The sequence below is a fragment of the Schistocerca serialis genome, chromosome 12 (assembly GCF_023864345.2).
Source record: "Schistocerca serialis cubense isolate TAMUIC-IGC-003099 chromosome 12, iqSchSeri2.2, whole genome shotgun sequence".
In the NCBI taxonomy this organism is placed as follows: Eukaryota; Metazoa; Arthropoda; class Insecta; order Orthoptera; family Acrididae; genus Schistocerca; species Schistocerca serialis.
Genome location: NC_064649.1, coordinates 85399802 through 85421441, shown reverse-complemented (window position 1 = coordinate 85421441; position 21640 = coordinate 85399802).

The following is a 21640-nucleotide window of genomic DNA, read 5'->3' as shown; positions in this document are numbered from 1 at the left end:
TACCAGTCTTTATGTGGAGTCCAGTAATGGCCGGAATACAGTCCGTTGCACTTCATAAGTAACCCGTCGTATTTAACTTTCATCAAAAGATTCTGTGATGGACTATTATGTACTACAAACTAGTATAGGACTTCGAACATTTCGTGGTCTCTGTTTTCTGTAGTACCTGCTTCAATAAATGGTCAAAAGCACAGAGAAAATTTTCCTTGCTATAAGATTCATTTCACTCGCAGACGATCATCAAATAACGAAATGGGAATGGTTGTGTTCCAATTCGAGAAGATCCTACAGAAGTTCTATCTCACATTACACCACAAGAGTAACTTTTCAACGTGTACGGAATTACATATGCTGTGGGAATAGTCGACACCGATCAAAAGGATGTTCCTCACAGACACATGAACAGGGCCACTGCACGCACCAGTTCAGTAACATCGAGATTAATATTACCAGCTTGAAAACAATTTCTTTTTGGCTGTAACAGAAGTAGTTGTTTGCTTCGCGAATCTCACATTTGTAATGGCTGACGACCCCGACTGTCCCTGCTACTCCTTATCCATTACCCACACGTCCAATTGTTGCTTCAACTGCTGGGTTCTCTCTTGGAACTTTTGTTCCATTCTCCCTTCACATCCGGACGCTAATTGCGTGTTCGTCTTCGAAGGAAAAATTATGAAGACGATTTTTGAGCCTGTCCGCGAAAGGAGATCGTGTAAACATAGACAAATGCAAGAATTTTATGAGCTGATGCAAGCGAAGATTGTTCAAAAACTGAAAGCGCGAAGAGTAATATTGGCAGGCCACATTGCTAGGAGACAGGGCACCTCTAGAGCAAAAGCCGTGCATATGGGATGACCTGATGGTACTCGTCCGATCTGAAGACCCAGAAAGCGATGGATGAGCGACATGAAGACCTTTGCCAGCTGTGAGTCACAACAAATGGATCCAAACTGCACAAGGTCGTCATCTATTTAGGAACATTGTGAGGTCGGCCCATCATCTACAGGGTTGTCGAGCGTCGATTTGATGATGATGATGATGCGAGGTAAGCAACAACGGTGCCGGCACAGCTTGTTGATGCCAGTGCCTACCAATTTTAATTGTAGATTACAGCACTGAGGATGGTCACTATGTGACCGAAAATCGATTTTGCGGATAATAAAACAAAAAAATACGACCAATGCTGTTTCTCCTTCCACTTATATTCATTATCTGGTCGTGGTGCACGGAACACTCCATGGAGTCGCCAATTAATACTGTATCTTATTAAGCGTAAAATTATGCAAGCTGTAAGTCATTTTGCCTTGAAAATTGTGAAGCTTGTGCCATAACAGTAAAATTGATGACAGATGAACGGGACGGAAATTTTCTAAATATCTGCAAGGCACTATGGCTAGTTGCCAATTTACTCCCACGCAGTATTCTCCAAGGGCTTTCTGCTGATGCACTGTACGCTGCTTGTAGTTCTGACAAGGGGAAGGCCTCGGAGACGGCCAACCGATTCGGCTCAGATTTGCCAGGTCTGCTTGTGTACAACATAAAACGAAGGAATGTAAGACTTTTTGGGTCAACACCCCCGCGTTTTTGAGAAAATCACCCCTAAAGGTTATTACGAGCGATAGACTCAAAATTGGCAGGATCGATAGATAATTGTAAATAGAGCATTTTTTATCATCAGGTGTGGGGTCCGAAAACGCACACTTTTCCAGAAATCGAGGTAAGAATGTTTTACAACTGCCGCTTCTGTAACCACATGGTTAACGCTTGACGTCGACAGCGCCGATAGCGCAGCGGCCAAGGTAACTGGCTGGGAATCGGAAAACCGGGGTTCGAATCCTGAAGAAACCTAGCGGACGTTATTGTTTTCGTTTGTATTTTTCCATGTCTCAGTTGATAGGGAGAGGAGGGTTAATAAGATAAGTAAATCAATAAGCAGTAATGATAAGGTAGGCAAACTAATTTCCCAAACGCCGTGATTTTGTAAAGTATCAAACTTTTAAGCCTTCTCACATGAAAACAACTCCGAGTAAAAGCGCTGCGACTTCCTCACGAGGGATCACAGATAGCCAACCGTGCGACGCTTATTTACAGCGATGCACGGGATAGAATGCACGCGGGGAGAGATATGTTGTCCCGGCTGCCTCTTCGTCATATCATAGATAAGGAACAGTGTAACTGTCGAAAGATTGCATTCATTAGATGCTCTTTGTTTGTTTGCAATGTTTATATGACAAGTACCATCCATCTAGTTGTTCGAAGGAAAGTGAGGACACGTAACAGTGACTGGAAAAGCCATTATAAAGTGACCTGGAGTAACATTTTAGTTGTTCACTATCCCAAGAGGCTTCAGAAATTTATTTGCCCACTTTATCATTATAATTCCTTGTTGATTTACTTACCTTATTAACCCTCCTGTCTATCAATTGAGATAAAAATACAAACCAAAAGAATAACATCCACTACGTTTCTTAACAAAAAATAAACAAAAAATGGTTCAAATGGCTCTGAGCACTATGGGACTTAACTTCTGAGGTCATCAGTCCCCTACAACTTAGAACTACTTAAACCTAACCAACCTAAGGGCATCACACACATCCATGCCCGAGGCAGGATTCGAACCTGCGACCGTAGCAGTCGCGCGGTTCCGGACTGAAGCGTCTATAACCGCTTGGCCACTGCAGCCGGCCAGTTTCTTCAGGATTCGCAGCCAGTTACCCTGGCCGTTGCGCTATCGGTGCTGTCGGCGAAAAGCGTTGTCCATGTGGGTACAGAAGCGTCAGTACAACAGCTGTACCATAATTCCTGTCACCCTGTACTCCAATTGAACAGGTACGATAACAAATAATGTCTGTCGTAGTAGGATTCTAAGCCTAATAAAGGCTTATCACTCCCTCGTACTATAGCAATAGTTAACGAACTGTGACCAGTAACAACCTCTGTAGTTGTACAAGAAAAATTAATCTTGCTCCTACAAACTTAATTGGTCCATTAAGTAGCTCTTCTTGTGCTACATTATTAGGAGTCATAGTAAATGTGTCCACGGTCTTACCTCGATTTCTGGAAAAGTATGCGTTTTCGGACTCCACACATGATGAAAAATACTCTATTGACAATTATCTATCGATCCCACCAATTTTGAGTCTATCGCTCGTAATAACATTTAGGGGTGATTTTCTCAAAACCGCGGGGGTGTTGACCCAAAATATCATGGATTCCTTCGTTTTAGGTTGTACACAAGCGACCTGCCAAATTTGGGCCGAATCGGTTGGCCGTGTCTGAGGCCTTCCCCTTGTGAGAGCCGGTGGAAGCGGTATCGATTTGAGAAGATCCCTCCCGAAAGCAACCAAAATTTAACACCTAAATGGTTATGACTTCATGAACAGTGGTATGTATACTATAAGCTCAGTAATTAATATCACCAATGCCTATCACATGAATTTCTGTTAGTCGTTCTCTATTGCATGGTATCCCTCACCACCAACCTCTTACAAGGGGAGGCCGCCAATTGTGAAATTCAGATTCGATTCATACTGGGCATAATAAAAGCTCATGGCCAGAGGTGTAATGTGGCAAAGCACCAAGATGCACTTCTCAGCCGTTGTCGAGAAAATCGACAGTTAAAAGAAACCGTTGCGATGAAATACTCTCTACGATTATCAGTTTTCTACAGCGTCGTGGCGCAGCGGTAAGTGCTCGGGTTAGTAATCCGAAGGTCCCGGATCGAATCTCTCGCCATGCAATTTTTTTTATTATTAGTTTTTTGTATTTCAAATATATAAACTATTAATGAATTGCTTATGCATGTTGGTGAAGGTGGATCGCTCTCAAATTGTACCGCCTCCATTTTTCCGTTTTTTTTAACAAAGGTGTACCAAAGCTCTCCCGTCTGCACTGATTTTCGACGATGTTCCACAGGGAATTGGGTTCGTGGGGTCTCTATTCTAATTCTAACGTTTGACTTATGCTATGCGTATTCGTTTCGGAATATTGTTTATACGTCTTCCGTTAACTATACGTGGTTAACATTATGAAGACAATAACATTTGAGAAATACAACTGTTTGCGGAAAACATAATGATGTTCGAAGTCGCCAGTTTTTCCACGACAAACGACTTTCAACAACTTATTATATGCATAATTGTTGCAACTGATTGCCGGGAAATTATATATATATTCACAAATTTGAATTACAAAAAACAAATACTAAAAAAATTGCATGGTGCGAGATTCGATCCGGCGACCTTCGGATTACAAACCCGAGCGCCTACCGCTGCACCACGACGCTGTAGAAAATTATTAATCGTAGAAAGTATTTCAACGCAACGGTTTCTTTTAACTGTCGATTTTCTCAACAACGGCTGAGAAGTGCATCTTGGTGCTTTGCCACATTACACGTCTGGCCATAAGCTTTTATTATGCACAGTATGAATCGAATCTGAATTTCACAATTGGCGGCCTCCCCTTGTTAGATAGCTAACGTATGTAAATGTAGACATCGTATACTAATTACCCTTGTGCTTGCAGTGTTCAAAAATTCTGAAGCTGAACTTTTTGATGTGCTGCATCATTTCCGCGCAAGCAGTGAAGAAACTGATTCTCTGGTAAGCCGTCACATATAACTATTCCATAATTCGCGTAACTGTCGAACGAATGTGGAGTATTTTTAGGTCGCATGGTGGTCAGTAATAGAGCGAAAATGGTATCCCCATAAAGGAACCTTGCGACGTATGCAACCTGACAATGCTGGAGAGGAAGCCTCGGGCTGCCGTAGACAAATCTTTGGCGCTGTGTAGTTGCAAATTAAAGCTGGGGAACCCACGTTAGGTTCGACTGCTGGAGCAATCCCCAGAAGCCTGAACAATAACAATCCATATTGAGTTGTGAGAAAAACCGGAGTGGCGGAAGAGCGTCTCCACAAGTGTAATTTGTTGGATGCCATGGATTGTCCACTTTCAAGAAACTCGTCCGACACGGAAATACAATAGCTATCTGTTCATTGTGCAGTGTGTACATGAACTGTTGCTAGGCGAAGATTAATGGATTGCCCCGAGACAGGCAAAATTGGAGTCTACAGTAGAAGAGGGATTGGCTGGTGAATGTGCGCGCTTCTTCCCGTAGTAGGTGCCTACCACTTTATGCCAGACAACTGCTAACAGCTCCAGATGCCCGACCGAGTGCTATCTGTAGCTACAAGTGCTCTGAATATGGCGAACACTCATACCTTGAATTGGAATAAGGAATACTGACAGTGTAATCTTGACGGTTATATACCAATCCAGGAAGTGCTCTAATTACACACGCTTAATGACTAGAACATAGCCTTGTTTGCTGCTCATAGCGTGCAAACGTTTGTCTTACAAGGTAAATGTGGTATCATCTGAATGTCGAGGTGCCGAATCCACATCAGCAACACGCATCGATACCACAGATAACAGCGATGTCTCACAGCACTCCGGAGCAGCCCCCATCTGCACAGAGGTCGATATAGAGTGAGGCTTTGACTCTTTCCATGCCAGATCATGACCTCTCATCAAGCAGCAAACGTGATCAAGCTGGGACACAAGTGCCATTCAAATCTCAGATGGAACTGTACTTTTGTAAATGTTGAATTTTACTTCAAGAGAGGAGTGTGTGTGTATCAGGAGATGGTAGTGGTGGTGGTTGTTTGTGGGACGCTCAACTGTGCGGTCATCAGCACCCATACCAAGTCCCCATCATTTACCCAGTCCAATGTACCCACTGTCATGAATGATAACACCACTCAGTCCCCAGGCAGTGAAAATACCCAACCCGGCCAGGGATCAAACCCTGGACCCCATGACCCCTTTGAGGTGGTGATTTACAGTTTGAAGCATGCTCCGGTGGCAATGGATTTTATGATGTGACGTGATTATTCTTGTGATGAAGTGAACTGACGTGCCACAGGTTGCAGTTGTGATCAGCCATCTCCCACAGGTTTTGACCACAGTTATGACCGGACGACTGTAGTTTCTTCAGGTCAGAATGAACATTGGATAATGGCACTGCACAGTAGGCTTCATCAAGAGTGGAAATCAAATTTACGTATCACAAAATAAGCTGTTTCAGTGACTATCTACAAAGAGTACCCCACACAGGTACCAGTAACTATGTTTTTATTAGCGACTGTCGCACCTCGAGAATCGCTGCAGTGACCAGGTACTGTCAGATGTTTTCGTTTATTCCAGTCTTTCAAACCGGACTTTGATCACGATATGAAGTCCTTCAGTCAGTAATGACCCTCTTGAGATCAACAATATGAAAGATGTGCAACTTGGGGACAATATCTTCCAGAACAATACATAATTTCATATCACGATGTATTCTCATACGAACTGTGAAATTTACAGATAACGTAAAGCGTACCTGTTCTACACAATGTCCTAATGTGATAAACCATCTTATATGAATACATACATCTGAAATGCGTACGTCTGTAGCCAGTAGCCGGTGTAATAAAGACAGAAGGAACACAAATGGAAGTGCAGCGACATCAGTAACTCAACATTCAACATATTACTAACTTTGCATTCTTGCTGTGTGTGTCTTGTGCCTACAACGATCGTTGCAGTAACTGTTCTAGTAACTGGTATTCAGTTCAATCTTCTATGTCCCTATACGTGACTAAGATTGATATTGCTATCAAGCTGTGATGGTTACTTAGTGACACAGTTTACCTCAGTCACAGCTTCGATGGGCAACAAAAATTTTATGTTCAGTATTTTGCGTCTTTATTGACGAAAATCAGAAATTTAGACTGCCACAATTTACTCATTTAGCGGTATAATACAGTAAGAGCTCGACGGAATGCGAATAACAATGCAGTTAGGAACTGGGGAACTGAGTGCTTGTCACCTCAGCTTACATTCCGTGTATATACATAGAAGTCGTCCATCCAGTGTTGGTGAATGAGAGCACTTACCGACTTCCAGCAACCTTTATGCTCTACTCCAAACCTTTCCTTAACATTTTCACGGATACATGCTTCAAATCAATTAACAGATTAACTAATTTACGGACGGCCTAGTCTGCAGCTCTCATCCATGGGATTCGTTTGACAATCAGGGTTTGCTTGTACATTACATTTTTAAGACCTGCATAACGCACAGATTTTCAGATACGTAACACAAACATGGTAATATCAGTTCAGTAATACGTCTGCATTAAAAATAACAGAAACCCACTTAGTAGTAACGGAAACTTCTTTATTCTTTATAAGAAACTGAAAATATTTTGCCAACCAGTATTTGAATAATACATTACTTCGTTCATAAAAATTATCTGAGTGCGAATAGTACTAATCTTGTTCACATTCATAAGCAGTAAAGCCATAGTAAAATTTATAGCGAAGTTACGCATATGAATTAAATCAGAGTTGGATAATATTACTACAATGAAACGTGGACAGAGAATTGTATGGGCATCACAGAATAACAAGGTACTTTTATTACTGCATACTGATGTTCTTTAAGGAGGACTGAAGGAAAGCTTGTGATGTGCAAGCACATTTTGCACTGCCAAATAAATTCCTCATCAACAGAGTTTCCATCACATACAATTGTCCAAACTTGCTTCATTACGTTAGCATCTGTTGTTTGTTGAAAAGCTAACCAACTTCCAAACAACCCAAGTAACATTGGATAAAACAAATGCTAACTTTGTGCAATTATTACATGTAAAATTACATATTTCTACTTGCTACGTAATAGAAGTTTCAAAACTAGATATACAAGACTATTGAACCTGAGTAATACAATCTGTGCAACCCATCAATCTGATCACTAATAAATACAGGGTACTTCACAATTCCTGGCACAGGCTTTGACAGCAAGCTTAGTAGACATAGTTTTGGTAAGGAGCTCATGTCCAGAAATGTACAGCCCCTTATACAATCTGTGAAAGCCTGTGTTAGGAATTGTGGAACACCCTGCACATGGGGTACAACACCGAGAGCAAACTGTAGATTTTGTATGTTTCTTCGGGTGGCGAGGACAAAATTCATTCGTATCAGCTTCAGTGCATCCGAACAGAAAACAGTAAGCCATCCTTAATGAATATATTCAACTCCCAAATTGGCTTTTTGGAATTTTAGAGAAGTTTTTCGCAGTATATTTCAATGTAACGTATGTAACAAAATTACAACTTCAATTATTGTACAGTTCAGCAGCGTTATAGCGAGTCGCGTGACTGTAGTGCCGCAACGAATGAGTGCATTATGGCAGGTAATATTGAAATTCCGGTAAAAAAATTTTATAATTAAAATTATGGAGTGGGTCACTGCAGTTTACAATGTTTATACAAGTCTCTTAATTTTCACGTTATAAAGAGGAATTACATAGCTGCTCTACATTCATATGATCATCTTGCACAACTTACTGTATTAAAAAAATTTCTTTAGTCCACTAGCTCCACTTTATTCCACTTGCATTGAGTTCATTTTAGTGTGAAATAACCACACCAGAGTAACAAAGCTGCTGAGTAATAAAACCACGTTTGACAACTTGGTGTTTTTCTTTTACTACAAAATATATCTATATTTAACGTATTTGTCACAGCTGAAGATGACCTCACCTCTGAACTGGTTCAGCGTTTTTGACTGTGTAAATAAAAGGCCAATACAGTGATGGATTTCTTTCAGTACACTTAATTCGAAAAACATGGTATACTGCCTACCTATTACCTGCAAAATATTTATAGCTTTTGTTGCACCTGCCTCACTTATTCAGTGAATTCATTTCATTATGCACATTAATATAACAAGTTGTGTTAGACTAACATGGAGGCAATAGTGTTACCGTCTCAAGTAACATACTTCATCACTTGTGGTAGCTGCATCTTCCACACGTTCTCTGCAGCAACATTGTTGCACAACAGAGGCAGAGGCAGAGACTAATGGTAAGGTAACATATTTACATACGCAATATTCTACAGTTAAATACAATCAGCGAGTAAAAACGAAATAGCAAAGTTTCATTGAAGGGGCACACACACAAATAGCTTGTGAAGAATGTATGAAGTGAAACTAAACCCAGGTATATTTTTCCTAGTACTACTGCTGGTGCTGCTCTTGCTCTTGAGATTTTTTTGTCCTCTTGGTCACAACTGATTTCATAGCACTACATTACACCAGTGGTAACTGTGGCTGGTAAGTGATTGAGACACACAATTTACTCCTCACGTAACACGTTTCTTCGTTTCCTGCTACCTTGTGTCATTAATTCTGGACAGTCTTTTGTTGATGTAGTTCAGTGGGGGGGTCTACACACACACTGGAAGGCGGGTGGTAGTTTCCTGTGCCACACTACACACTGCACTCTTCTGGTTATCCTGCCTCCCTCTAGTAATATTCTGATAGAAATCCTGAGTCAGGACAACTTAGGAACGGCTGTCCATACAGCTAACACTGTTTGTTGAACTTTTTAAGGAACACCCGGTTCTTCCTCATCTCGCTGGTTCGTCCTGGAAACATCGGAATGGGACTCCCACTAAGGCTGGCATCTTGCTCTGTATTCATTCTAAGCTTCCCACTCTCAAGCCACATGGAAGTAGTCGTCCATTGTGTAACTGGGTAACCCCTTTTTGATGGTAGCCATTTGTCAGGATGAGCATTACTGAAAAGGGCAGGGAGAGTTCTTCCTTGGCTCAGGTATGAGGTAGAATGGAACAGCATTTTTATGCAAGATAACTTATTGAAGGACTTTTACAATGTTTTCCTTACTGGATTGTTCTGGCTGGGAGAGCGGCAGCTGTGTCGTTTGCAAAGCCTTCTGCTGCGTGAGCGGCGGCGTCTGATAACGCCTGGCAGTGTATATCTCGTGTCGCTGTTTCGCCCAGTTGACTGGAGACGCGCGTCGTGAGGTGGCCCGTTTAATTATTGAGGACGAAGTCGTGAACCGGATGGTGATACCTTGCATGTGGCGTCCCAGTGTTTCTCTCTCTCTATGCGGCCGCGTGTGACAGTGTTGTGCGTCGGCCAGCGGAGCGGTGTGGCGGGAGAAGGCCAGTGTCCCGGACTCGAACAACGGACTCGAACAACGGACTCCAGCTTGCCAGTCTTCGGCTGTCAGGTCTTCATCCCAGCTCACAGGTGACTGCTGATGTGAGGCCGTCTCCTTCCCGTCCTCACGAGTCACCCGGGTACGTAAAAAATCAGGCTTGGAATACCTTTTAACTTCTGTCTTCTGGCGGCGAGGCTGCTGCTTGCTATTCCATTACAGCGGCGGACTTGGTGCGTCTGTGGATGATGTAGTCTCTTCTTGCATGACGGTCTTCAGCACCGAAACTGACTGAAAACTACTCTTGTCGGGCCCACTGCGTCTCGCGTATTTGTTTACTTCAGTACACTGGAGGTGAACGACTTCGCGGTCATTGCCTCTTCTGTCACGTTGAAAAGCTTCTCGAAGAATTTTCTTAACGTCAGTCATTGGCTCGTGGAATGTAGGCGAGGGCTTTTGATGACATGTGACAATTTAGAAACACGTGAGCCGGTCGGGTGATGCCCTGACGGCTGCCCCAACAGCTGAACTGACAGCTGAACTGACAGCTTCAGCTTATGTGGGGAGGGCGATGGCTTCTCCTGAACGTGCTGACTTCACAGTCATTGCCTCTTCTGCCCTGCACGCTGTTTGCTGATGTGTAACTCCTCTAAACTAAACTAAGTTTTTCATTTATTTTCTAATTTCTACTTCACATTGATTCCACTAATTTATTTACCTATCTGAAGTACCACTCAACAACTCGTCTTTAAGACTGCGTTCAGCTGAGTATTCTTTGAGGCAATGACGTGTTGCGATTGACTGATGCAGAAACATGTCGGGGAATCCACAGCATGTAGTCACAGGCAGTCCTAAGCTTCTCTTTGTACCTTGGTTTCTTGGCTCTTATGCTGGACAATTCAGCAAAGGTGAATCAAGTACATGACAGGAAGAAGTGTCCTGGCTGGTTGGCAGGTAGAGCTTATTTGTCACAGATTTAACACTTTTGTGGAACGATGTTGGCCTACAGGCAACTTATGTACCTTCACAATGGAACACTGCAGGTGGAGATATTTTATGCCTTTTGTCGAGCTGACTGGACATCATGTAGTCTTTATATTAACAAAGGTGCAGAACCATCTTCTCCAGTAACAGTCCTAATTCTCCTCGTAGTCATCACCAAAATACAAATCAAGACTATTAGAGCAGATGTCCGTGTGGTCTAGGATGACCGACTACTCCGACACACTGCATCTTCTGAGAGGCTGTGTACTGAAGTGTGTTTTGAACAGAATAGACTGGTGCCTCAATTTCGGCATCAGTCCCCCACAGTGTTTCGTTACTTTCACTACAATCTTCTGTTCACATTTGGTGCCAACCACATTACTTTCATTCTGTCCGTCGGGAAGACCCAACCCACTGCATAACGTCACAGGCATTGTGGAACACCAACCTCTATCTCATTTGTTTACGTATCTCAGATCAGTGCGTATGTGCTGTGCTTCTCTCCAGAATACTCTCTGTAGTAATGGCTCCAACAAGGTGTTACCATTTTCCATTATTCCCAACTGAGTCTTCTGGTGATGATACTTCGAAGATCAGCAACAGTTACGCTTTTGTGTGCTTTCCGTATCTCACATAAATCACTTGTTGCAGAGGAACGTCCCAACTGCAGGTCACATTGTTCCCAAGTGAGAGTAATTGTGGGTGATTGATCGGAGGAACACAGCTGTCTACACATCCATTATAGCCTCATCTGTTCTCACCATCCTTTCGTCAGCCTTGATATCCGGGATTGTTCTGAAGCTTGTGAATACCAAGATTCTTGCACAGGTAAATTACCAGCCTTGTCATATAACCCACAGATTGGAGGACCACATTTTGTCTTCTGTTTTGCACACCTAGTCTCCGACTCGCCTTGAAGATGGCTGGGAGGTTTCTAGCCGAAGTATCGCAAGAACAATTGTCGCTGTCCAGAGTGCACACCCGAAAGATGACGGAACATTATATCCGCCGGGAAAACTTGAAGAATCAGTGCAGTGGACAGTCAGGACACGTGTAGTGACACTGGGTTTACACCCATGCAATTCAAATGGAGAGTTGGGAAGTGCAGTGCTCTAATAATGTCTGCCACACCTTCTGTGTTGTGAAGTAGTGTGACAGGAAGTAGGCGGAGCCTCTGCATATTTAAGCTCGTGCTCAGCACTCATAACCATCAGTTGACTGCGTAGCAGCGAGGAGAGCTCCGCCTACCATCCTAAGGGAGCCAGGGTATAATTAATTTTATTTTATCTTGTTAAAGTTTGACATCATTAGACACTTTCATCTTATTTAAAGATTGGTATCTAGTATTTCTTAAAATTTATTCACAGGTCTGATGATGGTTTTGTAGAAAGAACCGAAACCGGTCACCTGTATCATTAAAACATACATGACGTGATCAAGACTGAACTTTAGTCAAAATATAACAATTAATTGATCACTGCTTTCCAAAAATGTTTACCAAAAGTGGTATTACTATCCTTCCAGCAGTTTTAATTTTACATTCTCTGTCTCATTTGTTTTTGAATGCACCTTGTATGTCCATTGGCTTTCACTTTTTCTCTCTCCACCTTAACACATCTTGCACCAGTTTCCTTCTAATGAATTGCATGTTGCAGTATCATATAAGAGGACCCTATGTCATCTCTTGATCACTTTGACATCTGTGTGATGGCCCTTATCTTTTTCTTCACTGGCATCACTCAAATTTTCAGAAGCAAAAAGTCGATGTGGCCATTCCCAAAGTGAAACTTGTGGGCTGATTTAATGGCCGTGGTTTTTAAGCTTGCCAAGTATGTTGGCTATGACAGAAAATAATATTTAGTTATTTCCATTATCTAATGACTGGCTAACATCCTCCTTCAATGATAGCTGAGCCTTTATTTAAAACCACTTACTAAGTTTGGTTATCATTTGCCACATGCAATTCCACAGTCTTCAAACACTTCATATAAGTAAACCATGTTGTAGGTTATACAATTTTTTACTTACTGCGCTATTGGCCATGCTATTATCGAGCACACATGAAAAGAGCATACCAAAATCAGGGTAGTAGGTAACTTTTGTACTGTTTATAGCACTAAAAAATATTGTGACAAGGCTATTTAATTTTCCACTATGAGCCATTATTAAAAATATGTTAACGATATGCTCAACGTCGCACAATATGTGGCACACAATTTATCAATCCACATTTGAATCCCTATATACATAATAGTTTGTATTTTGTGCAAAGCATGCTAAGGAGCATTGTAGAACGTGACGATATGTAGACAATATAATATTATTATGAAGATTCTTTTACTTCAGAATCACGTTGTATTACGTGTAAACCGCAACTAATCTTCTAACAGCATCAACACACATCGTCAGGTTCTAGTTAGCGGTTGTAACTTCTGCCAGAGATACACCACCAAAGACAATATAGAAGTTAATTGATGATGGAAGAACCTATAACTGCGGGTAAGAAAGGATGTCTTACATCTAGCTGGGCAAAAATTTCACATGACTGAGGAGTAACATTTTGAATATTTTCAAATTATGGAACATGCAACGTACATACTAGAAGTACAAAATACGACACTATGTCATCGAACAGAACTTTATTAACTTGTGATTGGTACAAACATTTGCAACAAAAGTTTTATAATGCTTGAAAGAACCAACACTCATGTAAGATCTTCAGAAATGGTAATGCAAAATACCGATTTTTCTTTTCGAAGTTAGTGAATTCAAATGACATAGTACAAATGTAAATTAAGATAAATTTGTGGAATACAAATATTCTGCAGAGTTTTTCTGGATAAGGAAACCCTCACAAAGCACAGAAATTCCAATTTCAATAATTACTTTGAAAACTTTTATTACTAGTATACATGTGTAGTTTTCAGAAAGTAAAAGAACATGAAAAACTATAGAATTTTACACTAAATGTTTAATACATATCGTGATAGTGTATTTATGTCATATCTAGACTGTAATGAGATCAACAAAAATTTAAATAAGGGAACTGTGGCTTCTTGAACTAGTAATTCCTTTCTCAGACAGATTTGGGCTGCCGTGTGGGTGAGCCCTGGCCTGACAACCAAGGTGTGCAGGGAGTGATCTGCTTCATCCGCCAGGTGAGTTCGTCTGTCGGGCAGTGGGGTATTCCCTGTATTTACCCTTGAGCAACACTAATCACACTGTATGAAACAGTGAATGAAATTTTCCAATTCTTAAGCAGAACACTGGCTGTGAGGTACGCAGGTGACACATAAGAAGTGTTAAGGAGCATGTATGTGCATAATACATAATATAATGTAAAAACACTGTCACATTTGTACGAATTTAACATGTAACCAACACAGCTGCATTCAACAAACACATTTTTCATTAAAAAAATACCGAAGTGACATGTACAGGGCGCTCGTATTCTTGATGTATCCCATACCAACGTAATATAAGCAGTGTATAAACCTTAACTTACGTAAGAGGCACGAAACTCCAATGTCATAAGCAGCTTAATCACTAACGTATTTAAGTTCGATATAATTATATCATATGAAGCAACATAGATGTATTACTATGTGTGTTATTTATAAAGTATATTAATATGACAAGATGGCAATGTGTGTGTCAATAAACAATTCATATCAAGTAACTGGCCCTCCATAAGCTAATGCATGATCATATTTAATTGCCAGACAACACAGAAATGTAACAAGAAGTGCTTTACAATGTAACAAGGCATCAGTCATATTAGTAATATGTAATTAAGACAAGGGGGGCGGGAGGTGAATATTAACAGGCAACCAGTATTACAGATCATACTAGGAGTGCTTGTGACATTTCTATACACGTAACTATTCACTGCAAAGTGAATTATTTGCAACTGAATCACAGAAGTGTGCACAAAACTAAATTTACAAGAAAATATATAATATAAATATGACAAATTTGTAATATAAGCACTGTTACAGAGGCTCAAAAGCACGTGAGTAATAATACATCCTCATGAGGCTGCATATAAAGTTCAATTAACACTGTAGACATTAGAATTATTAATACCATGTCATGTACTTGATCCTGTCGTATTTTTATAGGATATAATCAAGTTTCGTATCATATTACGATTATTTGCATGTTCTTAAGGTTTTGAACAGTATGCAGTCAAGAATATGGCTAATGAAAAGGCTAAAGAACACAGAACAAATGGATTGCATTCCCACTTTACGTCTTGTTTATTTCAAATGCAAATGATGGAATCATAGAATAAGTGTATTAAATTCTCACTTACACTGGTAATATAGTTTTCATAAACCATGAATTCTTAGAGCTAGAGGAAACAATGTTATGGAAGGAGGCCAATACGAACTCTGAGAAAAACATTTGCTAGTGGGTTTCTACTTTCCATTATTGTTTCTGTTGACTGAACATCCAATAATTTGAAGCTGCTTTATACACTGCAGTTCCTTTTAACGTCTGATACTTTGCGAATGATGTTTTAGACATCTGCCATCAAGCAGGTAAGTGCCCTCGTTATGAAACACTGGATGAATGAACTCTTTGTGCATCCTGAACTGCACTGCCTGAAGACAAGCACACACTTTCTGACAAATACTTTTCTTGTGTTGTTGAACGTTTTATGCAAGATCATACCTCTTACTGAGTAAATCCTGACAGCAATTGTATTCTCATTGTAACAATTATTTACTGCATTTTAAATAGTTACATATCTGCAGACCCAGGAAGCTATGAGATAGGCAAGATGTAACTGGTACTGCATGTCATGAATTTGGTTAGTCTTTTAGTAACATCAGTGGAATAGTATTTAGGTAAAAAAATGCTTTCCTGTGTCAATCTTCGTGTGATTTGTATTAATGATCTGCCTGCAGTTGTGAATGGTGTGGAGTGCAATTTTACCATGTTTGTCCATGACAACACCCTTTCCGAGTTTCACATCACCCTTCGCATCTTGTTAGTCAGATACGGCATATGGTATTCTGTCTTGGAAGTATTGGCCGTCTGAAAGCCTTTTATTAATTCAGTAACACACGGACAGAGGACATTGCTGTGTACGTTGAACAGAAGTTCTCAATCACATTGAATGGGAGATTACTGAAGCATTACTGCTGACCTCTGATGGATTTGATGCAATGAGGTATATAATTGTAAGTTTACCTAAAGATCGTAGGGGAATGTTATTAAGTGATGGAGATAGTCGTGTGATTAATAGGAGCAGTGAATTTGAAAGTGAGTATATCGTCATTGATGCTGTCACTGCTGTTATCGTGTGACTGTTCTTGCAGTGGCTATCTATTTCAAGAATGTTTGTTTCCAACAACTAATTATGGTTGTTTTGATCTTGCGTAAAGACATGTGTGTGATGTATGTTGTTCTTTGATGGGCATTTGACATCCAGTAAATGTCTGCGTCTGAAATGATTTAACGTCAGTGGGCACCGACTGGAGGTTAATGGCTGTTAGCAATATAGTGGATGGGAGCAACTTGTGTTGGAAAAGGTTTGGTCAGAGTAAGCTACGTAGCGTTCTGTTAAACCTCGTTTTTTCCATTGTTTCAAAGATTTGTTATTGCATTTGATGTAGCGTATCTTTCAGTATTGCCTTGGCTCCAAGCTGTCTAAATAGTGTTAATATTTTCATTCAGTCTTTATTATTTGCTGAATTGCATGCCTCCTTCATTCGTTGACTTCGTTTAGATGATTAACTTCTGATTTAGAAAACAGGTTTTGTCTCAGTGTTCAAAGAACTTTCAAAATTTGAAGGATTTGTGTTAGTCAACTGTATTGTTCTTATGAATTCTCTTAAATTCATGCTCTTAATTCTACTCTTGACGTACAAATTTTGAAATATATTTAGTTATATTGGAACAAGTAAGCCCTCAGTCACAAATATTAAGTCAAAATTGACCTGGTTTCGACGCTAGTATGTGCGCCGTCTTCAGAATTAGACTAACTGTTCTAAAACATATTAGGTATGTAGTACATTAATAAAATTAAAGTTTGTACTGCCTGAAAAGATTCAGTTCTTACAAGTCACATTAAAAAATCTGAGCCAGAAAGGTGACGTCATGAACAGTTGAGAGATGGCGAGCCGCTAAGGGCTGCTCGTACTGTGAACAAGGGCGTTTTAATAAACGTTGTGAAGTGTTACTCTTCTTTTTGAGACAAAGTTCTCGCTCCAGATACAGCTTGGCATGCATTACTGTTAACTTGCTTAGGTGGGGCCAGAAAGGAGTTAAGTGTTAGGCAATTTCGAACAAGTCACAGAAAGCCAGATTAATACAATGACAGTCAAGAGGCAGCAGTTGTGTTGGTAGCACCACATTCCTAGGGATTTAAATCAACTGTGAACTACACTGGGAACGTCTCATTCTTCAGATGTTGACGAAAGTGCTCAGCCACTTTTGCATCATGAATGCTTTCTCGCGTTGGAGACGGTAAGGTAGCAGTAGTAGGTTTGTTTCTGTACACTATGACATCATACAGCACAATCTTCTGAACCACGTGATTTCTTCCCCGGACTTCATTGCTTCGTGAAGTAGTGGACCCTTCTGTAAAAGAAGTACAAGAACCTCCTGTTTCAAGTATTCCCAGCTGGCTAAACGATTTGCCAGTGCTGCTCAGTACATTTCTGATTTTTTGCTATCAAAGACTCCATTGTATCTGAACAAAACTCATTCATTTGGTGTCACACATGTGAAATGCTGACAGTTACTTAACCTGTCATTGCTCAGTATGCTGCTCTGTAACTTTGTAACCTCGTTCTCACTGAGCTTAAAAGGTTGTGGAATATTACTCCAAAAGTAAACTGCACCATTGTCCCCCACCACTTGTAATGTCCCCACAGAAAATACCCTCCACCACACAATCATTTTCAGTCAAACCATCCACATTCATTCACTTTGGAAAAGTTATCTGATCTGATTTCCTCGTAATATATGCGGCGACAGCTCGTCGACGCCAAAGTATTTTCTAGTGCGTTTATTCTTTGAAATAACAGATGCATATATGCATTCTCCATGGTTGTTAAAGTGGTGAGGACAGCTTCTGGAGTATCTGTTGAGGGATTGACGTGTTTCTGAGAGATACATATTCTGCTTTTCTTCTCGCTAAAGCGAGCCAATTAACATTTGTGCCGCTAGCGGTTTGTTTGAAGAGAAAGAGACTGTAAACGGAAAATTTGGACGTGGAATCACCGGAGATTTGGACATGTAATGGAGATGGATTTAATACACGATTTCCTCCATAAATAAGGTTTGTGACTTTTTTGTGTGGAGTGAATGAACGAATGAGTTTTTTCTGAATCATTTGATGATCACGTTGGTCCTGTAATTAGTGGGGAAGTTTCAGCTGTGTCGAAGAGAGCCTGCCATCACTGAGTGTGTTAAATCGTCCAAAAAGGCTTCGTACACATCTGGAATTCGCAATCTTGCGTAAAAGGAACAAATTGTCCATACCATTGATTCTCCCGACTGACTGCAGTGTTTAATAGTAATAAATTTGAAGATCTCTTACAGCAAGCCAGCCGCTGATTAGCAAGAAGAAGGACTCCACCAAAGATTCTATTTGGCTGATTTCACGTATTGAAATATATTATAAACTGTACATAGATAAAGGAGAGAAAGGGAGCGAATGAGAAGAGATAATACTAATAATCCTCCATTAGTCTAATTTTTCGCCTGTCTTATCACGGATCAGCCGAGAACTGGGAGGGCCTTACTTTACTGTATAGACGTATGTGTGAAGGTGAAGGGATTTTAAAGGCAACAGATACACGTCTATACAGACAATACACAGAGATAGCGGCTAGCTGCGTTCATCATCTATTCTTACATAAAGAGACGGCAATTCATTATTCGAACGTTTAAAAATGTTAAACACGCATTCTACTCTGCTGAGCAGCATGTGATACGACACCTTGCCTAAGGTAAGATGAAGCTTGCGAGTTTCACAATTGACAGCTGTTTCCGGGCTACATGTAACTTCACATCTGTAGGTGATACCTGAAAGATTCCTACATGTGACCCCCGCATGGTGTTAGGAAAGCAACACACCTGCCTACTAGACAATAGCTGTCTGTATCAATGTATGCGAAGACCTTATGAAACAGAGAAAGAATGACTCACAGTTACAGGGGCACATACCTAGGAAAAAGCGGGCAGCTATTTGTGTCGAAAGAACAACGAGAGCATTAGAGAAATTCTACAGAACATACTGTTGAGAAGCAACCATGTCCCGTCCTGCAGTGAAGTCGTGCAGGTAACCCATCAGCTACTCACTAGAGGAGAAAATACTGTGAAATGATATTGTTGGGGCGACGAACAACATGCCTACCGAGTAGTCAATGCGACTAGAATAGAAATACTTACCTGCTAACCAACTCACTACACTATTAAGTTACCACCAAAATTGGGTAAGTAACCCTAACTAGTGTCTACGACCTCTTCCCTTGGCTGACATGTTCTTCAAACATACTGACACCACACACTTCGTAGCAACTGCCACCACATGCAATGACGTTATCAATTCACTGGTACCATCTATGCAGCTTTCCTCAAGTAGGCAGTATTGCATTCAATGCTGAAGACTGCACTGCCTTCATTTAAGCAGCTTGGATCTAGAGCACGACACAAACATCTGTTCTGTCAGTGCTGACGGAATACCATCGCTTTGTCACAACTAAATTGCCAGATTTCCCTCATATTCAGTACTACCTGGTGCAGTAGAAATCGGGGGAACTATCCCATTGGTAATGTGAATTCCTCTGTCCAAAGGGAACCTAGTAACAGCTAGTTGGACTGATTTCCTGTAAAACCTAGAATGCCTCAGCTCAATTCCTCTATCTGCCAATAACGCCATCAGCATCGTGAGTGCAGTTACCGTAACACCAAAGAAGCATATACCCTGAGGTTATCGAAAGAATGTCTTCTTCGCTGACAAGACGTGTGACATCTTCCTGTCAGAAGAAAGGTGTGCACTGGAGATACTTCAACTCAGGACCTTTGCCTTTAGTGTTGAAGTGCTCTACAGACTGTTACAGGCACGCTCCAGCAACGTTTCCAAACTAACTTCATCGCCCCCTTCTATAGAATTCTGGAACGCGAATTGCTAATCAAGATTGTTAGGATGTACACCAAGCCGGCTTTCGCCCCCACACGAAACTGTGTGCCAAGTCCGGGCCCTCATCACATACTCTAGCAAACTTCTTGAAGGTAATGGAAACATTTACCTTCATTTATTTATGAGCCATCTACTATATCGTCTGGATACAGGACCTACTATATGAAGTGATGTAGATAATCCCAAATCTAAACAATAAAGCTTGTTGCAACCATGTTTTGTGACCTATCACATCACTATAGCAAAATGAGTAGCTAGGAATTCCTCCAAATTGGCTCACCTGAATTGCAGTGTTAGTCCCACTGAAGTTAACGCATTACATCGTGGATGCGCCAGAAACAGCTTTTAAGAAATTTGGTTACGCTGCCGATTGGGTCATAGGAACAAGGCACAATTTTTCTTAAAATATGGAAGACGTCCTGACATCTACTTTGTCTACACTGACAATACTTCTGAAAACAGAGGTTAAGCTGTGCCTGTCCTTGGAACACCGGGACTCTGGACAAAGGCCAACAACCTGAAATTGACCTAAATATCTTTCCTCCCTTGGCCACGCAATGCGAGAAAAGCAAAAAAACAAGCTCCAGAACGATATTTTCACTCTGCAGCGGGGTGTGCACTGATATGAAACTTCCTGGCAGACTAAAACCGTGTGCCCGACCGACACTAACCCGGCACCTTTGCCCTACGCGGGCAAGTTCTCTACCATCTGAGCTACCCAAGCAGAACCCGTCCTCGCAGCGTTACTTCTGCCAGTAACTCCTCTCCTACCCTCCTAACTTCACTGACGCTCTCCTGCAGAGCTTTCAAAACTAGCACTCCTGGAAGAAAGGATATTGTAGCCACAGCCTGGAGGATATTTCCAGAATCGAATTTCACTCTGCAAGATAGCTTCTGTGAAGTTTGGAAGGTAGAAGACGAGGTACTGGCGGATTTGAAGCTGCCAGGATGGGTCTTGAGTAGTGCCTGGGTAGCCGAAATGGTACAGCACTTGCCCATGGAAGGCAAAGGTCCCGAGTTCGAGTCTCGGTCCGGCACACAGCTTTAATCTGCCAGGAAGTTTCTTATCCAGATCATGCCACCCGAGTGGCGCGCACTGAAACTCTGAAGGATGGTATAAGTGTTACGTGGCGCAGCACAAATTTTAATGAAGAGGATCTCTCCACTTTGGTACGTCGTTATGTGAACGATCGACGTTGTAATGACGGTTTGTTGTGAAAAATTACTGAAAAATGCCATAAACTGTTAGCACTGGATCGTGTAGTCTTCAGACACGTTTGGTAATTTGTTCAACATGCAGCTGTTAACATCGGAATTCGCGAAATCTCGAAGCCTCAGTGGATCCGAAATTCAGTGTCATTAGTAGTATCGTTTCAGTGATGTGAGTTTGTTTCGTAGATGTTTAAAAGCTTCCAGCTTTTTCACCGTGTTGAAGTGTACACACAGGGCTCGAGACATGCATATGCATATCCCATGTTAGTCA